This window comes from Papaver somniferum, unplaced genomic scaffold, assembly GCF_003573695.1.
Source record: "Papaver somniferum cultivar HN1 unplaced genomic scaffold, ASM357369v1 unplaced-scaffold_115, whole genome shotgun sequence".
Lineage (NCBI taxonomy): Eukaryota > Viridiplantae > Streptophyta > Magnoliopsida > Ranunculales > Papaveraceae > Papaver > Papaver somniferum.
The window spans coordinates 3,302,545-3,317,259 of NW_020620492.1; the positions used below are offsets into that span (position 1 = coordinate 3,302,545).

At 32.9% G+C, this 14,715-nt stretch overlaps 1 long non-coding RNA gene across 9 annotated transcripts; it reads right to left on the bottom strand.

Moving 5' to 3' along the window:
• Positions 1-2,961: 2,961 nt before the first annotated feature.
• On the bottom strand, positions 2,962-6,734 carry LOC113329226. Of its 9 annotated transcripts, none has more exons than XR_003349757.1 (8): positions 6,506-6,734; positions 6,152-6,424; positions 5,934-6,061; positions 5,034-5,123; positions 4,219-4,278; positions 4,030-4,133; positions 3,830-3,874; positions 2,962-3,371 (listed from the first exon to the last, which is right to left on the bottom strand). It is a non-coding gene; the product is annotated as an uncharacterized LOC113329226 (long non-coding RNA). The 9 variants fall into 9 exon arrangements; XR_003349754.1 differs by lacking the exon at positions 5,034-5,123 and adding an exon at positions 3,579-3,697 and having other exon boundaries at positions 4,219-4,261; positions 6,506-6,733; XR_003349755.1 differs by lacking the exon at positions 5,034-5,123 and adding an exon at positions 3,579-3,697 and having other exon boundaries at positions 2,962-3,412; positions 4,219-4,261; positions 6,506-6,733.
• Positions 6,735-14,715: the final 7,981 nt, after the last annotated feature.

The following is a 14,715-nucleotide window of genomic DNA, read 5'->3' on the forward strand; positions in this document are numbered from 1 at the left end:
TTGAACAGATAGATGTATGAATCTGTTACCTACTACTTCCTCCGCCCTTTTTGAATAGGTCACTTTTGTTTTTAGCGAAATTTAAAGAAATTAAGAGAACTAATCATTGAAAGTGGTCCTCATGACACTTGTCAATAAAAGAAGTGAATTGAGATGGTTCCCGTGACACTTGTTAGCAAAAAAAAATAAAGTGAAGTGGTCCACATGACACTTGTCACCAAAAGAAGTTAAGAGAAAAGTGGTCCCAAAAAATTAAAGTAACATTTGACTTTCCCAATTAAGAGACTCACCTATTTTTTGAAATTTTTATTTATAAAAACTGGTCTATTAAAAAAGAATGAAGGGAATATAAATCTTGTTTAAGCATCCAATTGATAGCATACATAGTCAATATTTACATTGATCTGAAGGATCATATAATTATATATTAATTCTGCAAGCATTTTAGGGAGAGACATGGAGGAACTAAAATCAATGAAGAGACGCCACATTGTGGCAGTGCCATTTCCTGGAAGGGGACTTATAAATCCAATGATGAATTTTTGTAAGCATTTAGCTCATAAATTGAATGATAATGTTAAAATCACCTTCGTAGTCACGGAAGAGTGGCTTGACATACTTGAATCAGATCCAAAGCCCCCTCAAATTTATCTCCGATCAATTGCCAACGTGATTCCTTCAGAATTTTCCAGGTCAGTAGCATTAGACTTTGATAGCTTCCTAGAAACCGTACCCATGAGCATGTTTTGAACACATCTGAACATGCAGATGTTATTATAGCGGATTTCTACTTTATGTGGGCAATTTCGATCGGCAGTCTGTTGGAAATATATTTTTTAAAACAAAATTTTATTTCCATTTATTATTTTCTATTAATGTTATTTTTCATGATCTTAATGATACTCATAAAAGAAAGTTATTCTTGTCATAAAATCATTTATTGTTTCATCTTACAAGAGTAATGGTTTGCATTAAACCATATTAATTAATGTTTTCATTAAAAACATTATTAAGACCCCTTGACTATAAAACAGATTTTTGTTTGGAAAACGAAAGATAGTTTTTCATTTTTAATGTTTTTGGAGTTCTAAAGAAAAAATAAGAAATTTTGAGAGAAAGAAAACTATTGTGTGTTCATCACATGTTTTCTAAAAGTTTGATTCTGACCAGAATAGAAGTGCACAAGTATCACATACTCTTAAAGTACAAGAGTGATTGTGAAAGAGATTCCACTCGGCTATTTTATCCTGGGGACGACGCGACATGGAAGAACTGCTTGCACAATCTTGGGCAGAGGCGCGAAACGTCTTAAAGAGAGCGACCTGGTCGTGACTCAGCCGAAACATTTTTTTTTCTGTTTGGTTTATGATTATTTTGTAGGCTATTTTCAGCAATTGTTCCAACAATTTTAAGACGTTTTCTTTTGCCAGGGAGATTAAATGAGAAACTATTTCTGAAACACGATAAATATCATTGTTTATTTTGTTTTATCAAATTATTAAGGTATAATTATTGATCAACAAATTATCTTGATGCTCGGATTTTTAGTTTCTTCATAACTAAAATTTAATTTTGATGTCTATTCTTAATGGACCATAGTTGTAACATGTTATAGAGTTTTCTGTGTATCTATTAAATGATAATGAATTTGGACTTGAAATTTATACCATATATATTAGATATCATGAGGATCATCCCTGTAAAATTTCAGAATTTTTGGAGTCCGAATAGTATTTTTAAGGTATTTTAACAAACCACATAACAATGCTGAAAATTTCTGACGAGTAGAAATTTAGTCCCGCATATTTTCGTTTTTATGATCTTTTTGTTGTTATTTTTAATTCGGTTATAACATGAAAATTGTAGATAATGAACTTATCTTGAAAACCCATTTTTGAAATTTTCTATTTGGATTTTCGATTTGAGAGATGTTGTGATTTTAAAATTGTTGTGTTTGTATGTCCAATATATGAGTCGTGATACTTGAGATACTTAAGCATAGAGATTAGATATGTAAGAAATTGCATTAAGAATCATGGTTTGATCTTAGTTCTTTACTCTTGTTTTGGTAATGAAAAAAAATAAAACTAGTGCACGACAAATGTTTGATAATATGCTTAGTAGAAAGTTATAATCTATGACCTTATAATTATAAAACTTCATTTTTGTTTGATACTTGGAGTACTAATTTTTATTTGATTAAGTAGCTTTACAAGTGCATGCCTTACTTATTTTGGGTTATAAATACTCACATTTTAGATGATTGTGACAGGTGATAATTTCACTTACATGAGCAAGTTTTTGTTTCCCAATGAAAACAAAAATTGCGAGCAAGTACTGGAGATTAATCGATATATGGAGCAATTGTTTTGCTGATTTCTTTGTTGGTGTAGAAAGAGTGGACAATGGTTTATGACCAATTGAGCCTTCAAAGAAAATGAGGTATGTTTGATGAACTATTTGTAGTTATTGTGGTAATCAAATAATTGCATTCTGGATTGAAATAAATTGATTTTTCAATCACTACACCATTTTCAGGATTTTGTCACAGGCTATACCTGTTACTGATTGAATTTGTAACGGTTATAACTGTACTAAATAGGCCGTTATTAATAATTGTGATGGTGTTTTGTAACGGTATTATCTGTAACAATATCCAGATACAGTCACATATAAAAAGCGTAACAATAATTAATAGCCACAATTGACCTAATTTTATGATTGCGACACGTGTCATATTTGTCACATATATCTTAACGGTTTTAACTGTTACTCTTTATTTACAACAATTCTTTGGATGACACGTGGTACTTTTTGTTACATATACAGTAACACCTATAAGTGTGGCTATTGATTTGCAACAATATTTGTTGACGCGTGTTGTTTTTAAGAGGTTGACACGTTTTTTTTTAATTACATTTCTTGTTCCAGCTAAACCCGTGACAATTCTTTAAGTCACAATTAAAAAAAAATGGGTAGCCCAGATTTTCATGGATCCGGGCTTCCAGTTTACAGGCCTGCGATACAGGTCACGATGATGGACCTGCACTCTCAGTTTACAGGCCTGAACTACAAATAAACCACAAACTACACAGATTCTACCATCATGTTCTAGTTTAATGTTCTAGTTTACAAACATGCAGTACAATTAAACCTGAAACACAACTGCAATCTATTCTCTTTCAATCCGCAATTCATACATATCACATCTACAATCCCTAACCTCACCATAACTTCAAAACATGGATAAAGTTCTCCAACCTCTTCATACATATTCCACACATACATTTTATACTGCAACTGCTCCAAAGACCACCATCATCTATCTTCTGATCCTTTGCCATGTGTAGGATCAAGCAAACACTCGTGAGCTGCAACCAAACAGAAACAAGCCCAACTTCAATAAGGACAACTGCAGATCAAGCAAACACCATAATTATTCTAACATACGCCAGGGTTAATAAGACATTCATAGCATCATTCACTAGAGCCATTACCCATCAACTGCGCTACCATTACTAAACTATAACAAGTATCACTATGTAAACCATATGAACATATTCAGAATGGAGAATTACTTGAGCGAAAGAGAACTATAGATCAGAAGCAAGAATGATGGTTAACTGCAGACTCATGTTAATGCTCTTCTCCTCTTACATACTCTCTTACAAACACTCGCAACATCTGATCCATTGCGCTAAACCACATCATGCCATTACAAGAGTGTGTTATTAGCACCTTTGAGAAAACTACCAATTGCACTAAACCACTCGGGAATTTCTGGTCATCGTGTAAGCACACAAATCCGAAGTGAAAGAAACATACTTACTTAGTAACATCTATAATGCAGCATCATGTCATGTTTCATCCACACCTATTCAAATTACAGAAGCAGTTAGTTAAGCCATCATTTGTTGCAACATAATTGGTGAGACCAACTTAGTTAAGAAAGACAATAAGAAAAGCTCTAACTCATGATGCTCACATTTTATGTTTCTTACATCAGAGACGATTATGGAAAGTAAGTACCTATGGGCCTGTCTGGATAAAAATGACATTGCAGCAGCTACTGTTAATTCAATAACCATCTACAATACCAATACTTGTACTCCACCAACTGCGTAACCTTCTACCTGGTAAGGAGGCAGAGATAAAAATACAATCAAACGTTCAAATCCAAGTGATCAAAGATAAATATAAGAGTATAATAAGGCTTACCTTTGGTATTACACATTTGCATTTTCGATGCTTGGACACCAACCTGTGACATCAGCCCAGCTTCAATGAATTCAGATTCAGTAATTCAGAAATAAAGAAAGACATATCATATGGTAGTGCATGTAAAATAGTTATCATCCTTGTACAAAATAGATTCTCTCAAAACCATAACAGAACATCAATTTATGTGTATGACAAAGATATGTGAAACAGAGTTAAACGACTTACAAAAGATTGTAAAACACCTTTTATGGAAAAAAGATATTTGACATTCATACTCTTGTGTCTAAGCCTCATGCCAACAGATACATTTTGCAAGATATACATCTCAAGAAGAGAATTATATATCTACAAATTAGTAATCTGACTTTCTTATATTGAGGAACTTCCCTCTGTGGTGCCACAATCGCTATATTTGTCTACTAACAGGCTGTTGTTGTATTCTCTCTATTCAAAATAATGTAACAGGTATATGGTAATGCGCTAGACCTACAACATTGGCATCTAACTAATGTAAGAAACCCATAATAATATACTTGAAAAGAGAGGGATAAAGAGCACCACTTGCACAGAGTACATGTTGCAGTTCTGTTGCTTCTAAACCTTGCACTGCAGTTATGTCGCTTTACCAAGAACTGATTTGTTTAAATATTAATTTCCTAAGCCGCAACAACACACTCGTTTCAAGTTTACACCCGACATAAAGCCACTAGAAAAGAATCACTATTAAAGCTCAAATCTACAATTTCCTACAATGTCAAACCCAAGAGAAATGTTCAAAAGACAAGCTTTGGAACAAATGACAAGTAACATACCAGAAATTCTTTTTAGCTCATCAACAAAGGACAAGTTTACACCTAGCGTCTACCAGTTCTTTCTCTGTATATTTTTTAGCTCATCAACATCTGAGAAATCTGACACCATACGTCAAAAGAGAAACAAAGCTAGTATATATAATATCTTCAGAATTATAAAAAAAAAACTCTGCACAATTTAAGAGTTCTCGAAAACATAAGAAATCCAGTCAGTCTTAGTTAAGATAGATTTTCCTTACATAAGTGGAATGAATCTACACATGATTTTGCATTCGCATAAAAAAAAGAGCTTGGCACATTTGAGGGTTAATTCTAGTGTTGGTCGTAGTAAACCAGCACACTTAGGTTACCTACAGTTAAATCTATAGAATTTCAAGTAGCCAATGCATTTCTGAACAAGGATTAGAATGAGACGCCAAGAAACAACCAGTTAGATTCAGAGAGCTATTCAACTGAGTATTGACCTGTGAACATATGCAAAGTTTTTCTCTCCTAGTAACACAAGTTACAGAGAGAATAAGATCAAATTCTTTGACCAAGTAAGTAGTAAAGAAAAGTACAAATACATAGAGAAGAAAAGCAACAATTTTGCTTGTGCAAATAGAGAAATAAAGGTAAAAAGCTAACAAAAACATTACTTCCACTAAGCTAACCAAGTTCAAATCTGAACCGAAATCAAAACCCCACCCCATGCTATCACAGTAAACCTATCACTTCCATAAATAAATGAGACTTCAAACCCAAAAAAAGACTATCAAAACTTTACCAAAATCAAGAATTAAACAAAATAAAATCCAACTCAAGAATCATTGAGGAACCGTAAATCAACATACTAATCTCAACCCGTAACTTAAAATAGTAGAACAAACCCCCAATTCGATGATTGTGAGAGAGATTTACATTTTTTTTCAACACGGAGTTTTCAGATCTGTGAACCCAAGGTCTTGACCTTAAGCTCAATAATACTTTCTCCTGCAGCTGAGGTTATAGTGGCTTCTTGAGCAGCTTTCTTCTGTCATACTACTAGGCTATCACAACAAAGCACAAAGCATCAGATATTCAATAGTGTATGTCTTGTCACCTACACATCCAAAACCAAAAAAAAAATCAGATTTAACCTTTCAATAATGTGATTCAGTCTCTTGAGAACAAGTAACCTTGATCCCGAGCTTCCAAACCTTTCAAGAACTTGGGCATCACCTACAAAATCATACAAACCAAAGTAGTCCCCGTTTTCACCATAGAGAAACCATTAATCTGTAACCCTAAATCTAACAAAACAAACCCCTAATCTGTAACCCTAAATCCAACAGAACAAACCCCCCTAATATGTAACCTTAAAACCAACAATTGAGTAACCATCTTCAGCAAAGAATACCGCATCAGCAACACTGCAATCAAAACAATTGGATCTTCAATTCAAAAATCAGTAGAGAAAAAATCTACAGAGAGACGGGGATTAAAGAATTTACCTTTCGATTTGTTTTCTCATCTTTGTCGTCGTGATTTACTGTAGATTAAGAAAATGATCTAAGATTTTCTTCTTTGTTATCATCAGTGGATTCTTGAATCTTATTGTTATTAAATTGGACAGTGATTCAGTGAATGAAGAAGAAGAAGATTGTAAAAAAGAGTTCCGCCGCTGAGGAGGAAAGAGAAAGGAGAGAAGAGGGAGAAAGGAAAGGAAGAGAAGATTGATATGAAATGAAGGAATGTATTAGGGTTAGTTTCTAGTGCGTGGTGAACGTGTGCGATGTGCATGTGCTGAATTAGTGTAGAACTTTTGACAGGTCAGCGATCCATATGACCTTTTCAGTTTCTGTTGTGCTTATCATTGGATCAATGCATAATGGATGGCTAGAGATGCACAAGTTGATGGTGAGCGAGAAGCATAGACTAAAAGATGTTTATGTTTGAGTGAGGGAATGACCGGTTGAAAATGAAATGGTTTTCACTCGGGCTATGTATAGTTATCGTCAAGCCTTTAAACCGGACCAGACCGTTTAAGTATAATTGTCTATCTTATCTAATATTTTGGGATAATTTTAATTTTATCTGACTTTCTCATTCGGATGAACTGGAGACGAAATATATCATATTTGAACATACCATGTTCGAAGATTACTAAAGTTAGAGTTCAATTTCTCGTTCGGATGAACTGAAGACGAAATATATCAGAATTGAACATCACGGGTTCAAAGATTACTAGAGTTTGACCTGAGTTTCTCGTGCGGATGAACTGAAGACGAGATATATATTATTCGAACATCACAAGTTCAAAGATTGTTAGAGTTAAACCTGAGTTTCTCGTTCGGATGTACGGAAAACGAAATATATCAGATTACTAAAATTAGACATGAGTTTCTCGTTCGGATGAACTGAAGACGAAATATATCAGATTCGAACATCACAGGTTCAAAGATTGCTAGAGTTTGTCCTAAGTTTCTCGCTCGGATGAACTGAAGACGAAATATATCATATTCGAGCATCACAGGTTCAAATATTACTAGAATTAGACCCGAGTTTCTCGTTCAGATGAACTAGTGACGAAATATATCAGATTACTAGAATTAGACCTAAGTTTCTCGATCGGATGAATTGAAGACGAAATATATCAGATTTGAACATCACAGGTTCAAAGATTGCTAGAATTAGACTTGAGTTTCTCGATCGGATGAACTGAAGACGAAATATATCAGATTCGAACATCACAGGTTCAAAGATTGCTAGAGTTAGGCCTGAGTTTCTTGTTAAGATGAACTAAAGACGAAATATATCAGATTACAAGAATTAGACCTGAGTTTCTCGATCGGATGAACTAGAGACGAAATATATCAGATTTGAACATCACAGTTTAAATATTGCTAGAATTAGACCTGAGTTTCTCGATCGGATGAACTGAAGACGAAATATATATCAAATTCGAACATCACAGGTTCAAAGATTGCTAGAGTTAGACTTGAGTTTCTCGTTCATATGAACTGGAGATGAAATATATCTGATTACTAGAATTAGACCTGAGTTTCTCGTTCGGATAAACTGAAGACGAAATATATCATATTCGAACATCACAGGTTCAAAGATTGCTAAATTAGACCTGAGTTTCTCGATCGGATAAACTGAAGACGAAATATATCAGATTCGAAAATCACAGGTTCAAAGATTGCTAGAGTTAGACCTGAGTTTCTCGTTCGGATGAACTGAAGACGAAATATATCAGATTCGAGTCACAGGTTCAAAGATTGCTAGAGTTAAACCTGAGTTTCTCGTTCGGATGTACTGAAAACGAAATATATCAGATTACTAGAATTAGACATGAGTTTCTCGGTCGGATGAACTGAAGACGAAATATATATCAGATTCGAACATCACAGGTTCAAAGATTGCTAGAGTTAGACTTGAGTTTCTCGTTCAGATGAACTGGAGATGAAATATATCAGATTACTAGAAATAGACCTGAGTTTCTCGATCGGATGAACTGAAGACGAAAATATATCAGATTCGAACATCACATCTTCAAAGATAACTAAAATTAGACCTGAGTTTCTCGATCGAATAAACTGAAGACGAAATATATCAGATTCGAACATCACAGGTTCAAAGATTGCTAGAGTTAGACCTGAGTTTCTCGTTCGGATAAACTGAAGACGAAAAATATCAGATTCGAACATCACAGGTTCAAAGATTTCTAGAGTTAAACCTGAGTTTCTCGTTCGGGTGTACTGAAAACGAAATATATCAGATTACTAGAATTAGACGTGAGTTTCTCGGTCGGATGAACTGAAGACGAAATATATCAGATTCGAACATCACAGGTTCAAAGATTACTAGAGTTTGATCTGAGTTTCTCGTTCGGATGAACTGAAGACGAGATATATATTATTCGAACATCACTGGTTCAAAGATTGCTAGAGTTAAACCTGAGTTTCTCGTTCGGATGAACTGAAGACGAAATATATCAGATTACTAGAATTAGACATGAGTTTCTCGGTCGGATGAACTGAAGACGAAATATATCAGATTCGAACATCACAGGTTCAAAGATTGCTAGAGTTAGACCTAAGTTTCTCGTTCGGATGAGCTGAAGATGAAATATATCAGATTCGAACATCACAGGTTCAAAGATTGCTAGAATTAGACATGAGTTTCTCTATCGGATGAACTGAAGACGAAATATATCATATTCGAACATCACGGGTTCAAAGATAGCTAGAGTTAGACCTGAGTTTCTCGTTTGGATGAACTGAAGACGAAATATATATCAGATTCGAACGTCACAGGTTCAAAGATTGCTAGAGTTAAACCTGAGTTTCTCGTTCGGATGAACTGAAGACGAAATATATCAAATTACTAGAGTTAGGCATGAGTTTCTCGGTCGGATGAACTGAAGACGAAATATATCAGATTCGAACATCGCAGGTTCAAAGATTGCTAGAGATAAACCTGAGTTTCTCGATCGGATGAACGAAAGACGAAATATATCATATTCGAACATCACAGGTTCAAAGATTGCTAGAATTAGACCTGAGTTTCTCGATCGGATGAACTGAAGACGAAATATATCAGATTCGAACATCACAGGTTCAAAGATTGCTAGAGTTAGACCTGAGTTTCTCGTTCGGATGAACTGAAGACGAAATATATCAGATTCGAACATCACAGGTTCAAAGATTATTAGAGTTGGACCTGAGTTTCTCATTCGGGTGAACTGAAGATGAAATTTATCAGATTTGAACATCCCGAGTTCAAAGATTACCAGAGTTAGAACTGAGTTTTATGATTCGGATGAACATCATTTACTAGAGTTAGACCTGAGTTTCAAACTCTAGTAACCTGTAACATCAGAATTGAACATCACAGGTTCAAAGATTACTAGAGTGAAAATGACCAGATTACCCTTATCGGAAATAAGTAAAGTAAATATTACATATTAAGAAAATGACCATATTACCCTTATCGGAAATAAGTAAAGTAAATAGTACAAATAATGAAAATGACCATATTACCCTTACTAGAAATTAGTGCAATAAATATCATGGAGATAGTGAAAATGACCATATTACCCTTATCGGAAATAAGTGAAATAAATATTACAGATAATGAAAATGACCATATTACCCTTATTAGAAATAAGTGCAATAAATATCACACAAACAGTAAAAATGACCGTATTACCCTTACTAGGAATTAGTGCAAAAAATATCATGGAGACAGTTAAAATGACCATACTACCCTTATCGGAAATAAGTAAAGTAAATATTACAGATTGTGAAAATGATCATATTACCCTTACTAGAAATAAGTCAATAAATATCACAAAGACAGTGAAAATGACCAAACTACCCTTATCAAAAATATGTAAAGTAAATATTATGGACTGTGAAAATGACTATTTTACCCTTACTGGAAGTAAGTGCAATAAATATTATGGAGCCCGTCAAAATGACCAAACTACCCTTATTAGAAATAAGTGCAATAAATATCACACAAAGGGTGAAATGACTATACTACTCTTACTGGAAATTAGTGACATAAATATTATGGAGACTGTGAAAATGACCAGTCTACCCTTATCAAAAATAAGTAAATTAAATATTACAGACTGTGAAAATGACTATTTTACCCTTACTGAAAATTAGTGAAATAAATATTATGGAGACTGTCAAAATGACCAGACTATCCTTATCGGAAATAAGTAAAGTGAATATCACAGACTGTGAAAATGACCATATTACCCTTAATGGAAATTAGTGCAATACTGTGAAAATGACCAGACTACCCTTATTAAAATAAGTAAAGTAAATATTACAGACTGTGAAAAATGACTATTTTGCCCTTATCGGAAATAAGTGCAATAAATATAATGGAGACTCTCAAAATGACCAGACTATCCTTATCGTAAATAAAGTGAATATTATAGACAATGAAAATGACCATACTACCCTTACTGGAAATAAGTGTAATAAATATTATGGAGACTGTGAAAATGACCAGACCACCCTTTTCGGATATGAGTAAAGTAAATATTACAGTCTGTGAAAATCACCATTTTACCCTTAGGGGAAATAAGTGCAATAAATGTTATGGAGACTGTGAAAATGACCAGACTACACTTATTGGAAATAAGTAAAGTAAATATCATTGACAGTGAAAATGACCAAATTACCCTTACTAGAAATTAGTGCAATAAATATAACGGTGACAAAGAAAATGACCAGACTACCCTTATCGGAAATAAGTTAAGTAAATATTATAGAATGTGAAAATGACCATTTTACCCTGACCGGAAAATGACCATTTTACCTGTACGGCTGTAAGGGTAAAATGGTCATTTTCACTGTCTCCATAATATTTACTGCACTTATTTTCTATAAGGGTAATATGGTCATTTTCACAATATATAATATTTACTTTACTTATTTACGATAACGATAGTCTAGTCATTTTCACAGTCACCATAATATTTATTGCACTAATTTCCATTAAGGGTAATATGGTCATTTTCACAGATTGTAATATTTACCTTACTTATTTCAGATAAGGATAGTCTGGTCATTTTCACAGTCTCCATAATATTTATTGCACTAATTTCCATCAAGGGTAATATGCTCATTTTCATAGTTTGTAATATTTACTTTACTTATTTCCGAATAAGGGTAGTTTGGTTATTTTCACAGTCTCCATTACATTTATTAACCTTACTTCCAGTAAGGGTAAAATGGTCATTTTCACAGACTATAATATTTACTTGACTTATTTTTGATAAGGGCAGTTTGGTCATTTTACAATCTCCATGATGTTTATTGCATTAATTTCTAGTAAGGGTAATATGCTCATTTTCACAGTCTGAAATATTAACTTTACTTATTTCTAATAAGGGTAGTCTGGTCTTTTTGACACTCTCAATAATATTTATCGCAGTAATTTCCAGTAAGGGTAATATGCTCATTTTCACAGTCTGTAATATTTACTGTACTTATTTCCAATAACTGGTCATTTTCACAGTCTCCATAATATTTATTGCATATGTTTCCAATAAGGGTAAAGTGATCATTTTTATAGTCTGTAATATTTACTTTACTTACTTTTGATAAGGGTAGGTTGGTAATTTTCATAGTCTCCTTGATATTTATTGCACTTATTTCCAGTAAGGGTAATATGATCACTTTCAGTATGTAAACTTTACTTATTTTTCATAAGGGTAGTTTGGTCATTTTCAAAGTCTCCACGATATTTATTGCATTTATTTCCAGTAAGGGTAATATGGTCAACTTCACAGTCTGTAATATTTACTTTACTTATTTCTGATAAAGGTAGTCTGGTCATTTTCATAGTCTCCAAAATATTTATTACACTTATTTCCAGTAAGGGTAAAATAGTCATTTTAATAGTATGTAATATTTGCTTTACTTATTTCTAATAAGGGTAGTTTGGTCATTTTCGTAGTCTCCATGAAATTTATTGCATTTATTTCTAGTAAGGGTAATAATTATTTTCATAGTCTCCATGATATTTATTGCACTTATTTCTAGTAAGGGTAATATGGTCATTGTCACAATAAGGGTAATATGGTCGTTTTCAAAATGTGTAATAGTTCCTTTACTTTTTTCCGATAAGGGTAGTCTGATCATTTTCACAGTCTCCATAATATTTATTGCACTTATTTCCAGTAAGGGTAAAATGGTCATTTTCACAGTATGTAATATTTTCTTTACTTATTTCTTATAAGGGTTGTATGGTTGTTTTCACAGTCTGTAATATTTAATTTACTTATTTCCGATAGGGGTAGTCTGGTCATTTTCACAGTTTCCATAATATTTATTGCATTAATTTCCATTAGGGGTAATATGGTCATTTTCACAGTCTGTAATATTTACTTCACCTATTTCTGATAAGGGTAGTCTGGTCATTTTCACAGTCTGCATAATATTTTGTTGCACTTTTTTCCATTAAGGGTAATATGGTCATTTTAACAGTATGTAATATTTACTTTACTTATTTCCGATAAGGGTAGTCTGGTCATATTCACAATCTTCGGAATTTTTATTGCACTTATTCCGATAAGGGTAGTCTGGTAATTTTCACTGTCTTCGGAAGAAGCAGATATGTCAAAGTCAAATTTCTATAACGTCATGACTTGGTGACTTGGTCTTGATCTTGTTTTCTAATTTTAAGAAAATTAAAAAGAAATAGAAAAATGTATTTTGATTTATAGAAATGAAATATAATTGTTAGTTTGTACAAATGTGGGAAAATTAGTGACAAGTAAAATTCAAAGTGTCATAATTTTGGGGTTGTTTTAGATGTGGTGAAATATTTGGGTGGAATCATCACTTTGAATTATAATTGTGATTGTCTGTAAAATTGTCAACAAATATTATTGTGACTAATAAAAAAATTTAATATTCCTAATTATTATTATCACGAATACATAATTTAATAACAGTTATAATTGTTGCAGGACTTATCACAGGTGTATCTGTGACTGAAAGATAAACTGTGACAGGTTGCATTGTTACAAAATCCTGATTTTGGTGTAGTGAATCTTAGAATGAGTTATATGGAAACTAGATATTGAGAATTATTGTTTATGACAATATATGAGCGACTCATACAAGTTTGGAACTTATGAGATAGAACTTGACACCAAACTAAAACCGAAAGAATAAGAAACCTAGTCAAAACAAATATGAATACCAACTCTCACCAAGAAATGAACATAATTTTAATTATGAAGTTATTTGATATGTTTGCATTCAACATTGCAAGAATATCAAATATTGTTAACAATGCTTTTCAAGATAAGTTAATGTGAATTGTGGATACGGTGAGAGGTGATATATATTGGTGTTTTACACCAAATTTGTTTTGATAGGTTATGGTTCAAAATTTGAACCGAGTTGTTTGAAAGAAAGTGGTGTTGAGTTATACTCACATCTCTAGGATTCTCGGTATTGGTATGGTCTCAAAAGTTTGATTCGGGTAGAACTATCTTGTTAAAGATGTTCATACCACCAAAATGAGAAAGAATCTAGTTTCATGCGCCTATCTTGTTTTTAACAAGATTGAGATTAAATTTTTTGATGAACTTGATCATTGCACTACTACAATGGAAATATTATCAATGGAATGTTTAAATTAAATATTATAGTATTCATATGATATGACTGAAACTTTGGATGTTTGAAATATGAGAATTTATCTTGCTTTTATGAAATTTTCGAGTTAGTGATGAGTATGAGCATGTTGTGTTTTCCTCTAAAAAATTTTAAGGATTTTTTTAAGTGACATGTATCAAATTTTACCCAACACACTGAAGCATGCAGACTCTCAATCTTGCTAGTTTTAAAAAGCATCGATGAAATAAAATGTTTGAGAATTTTATAAGATATTTTTGGTATTTCACGTAGTCTAACTTGGTGACCAAAAATGATATTTTCAGTAATGAAATTGATGTTGTTGTCTGCACGAAAAATTTCTGTTTGGTCGTCCTCTATATTGTGCCAAAAGAATTTTGAAATTGGATAATTACTTTATTAGTAATGAAAAAGAACACATAATACGTCAAATATGAATTTAGAGAAATTACGTGCGAAACTTTGTAGTCTTTGAATTGGTATTAAACACCGAAATCCGACGTCTAACGAAGTCTATAGAAAATTTTGAATGAACGTGGGTAGAA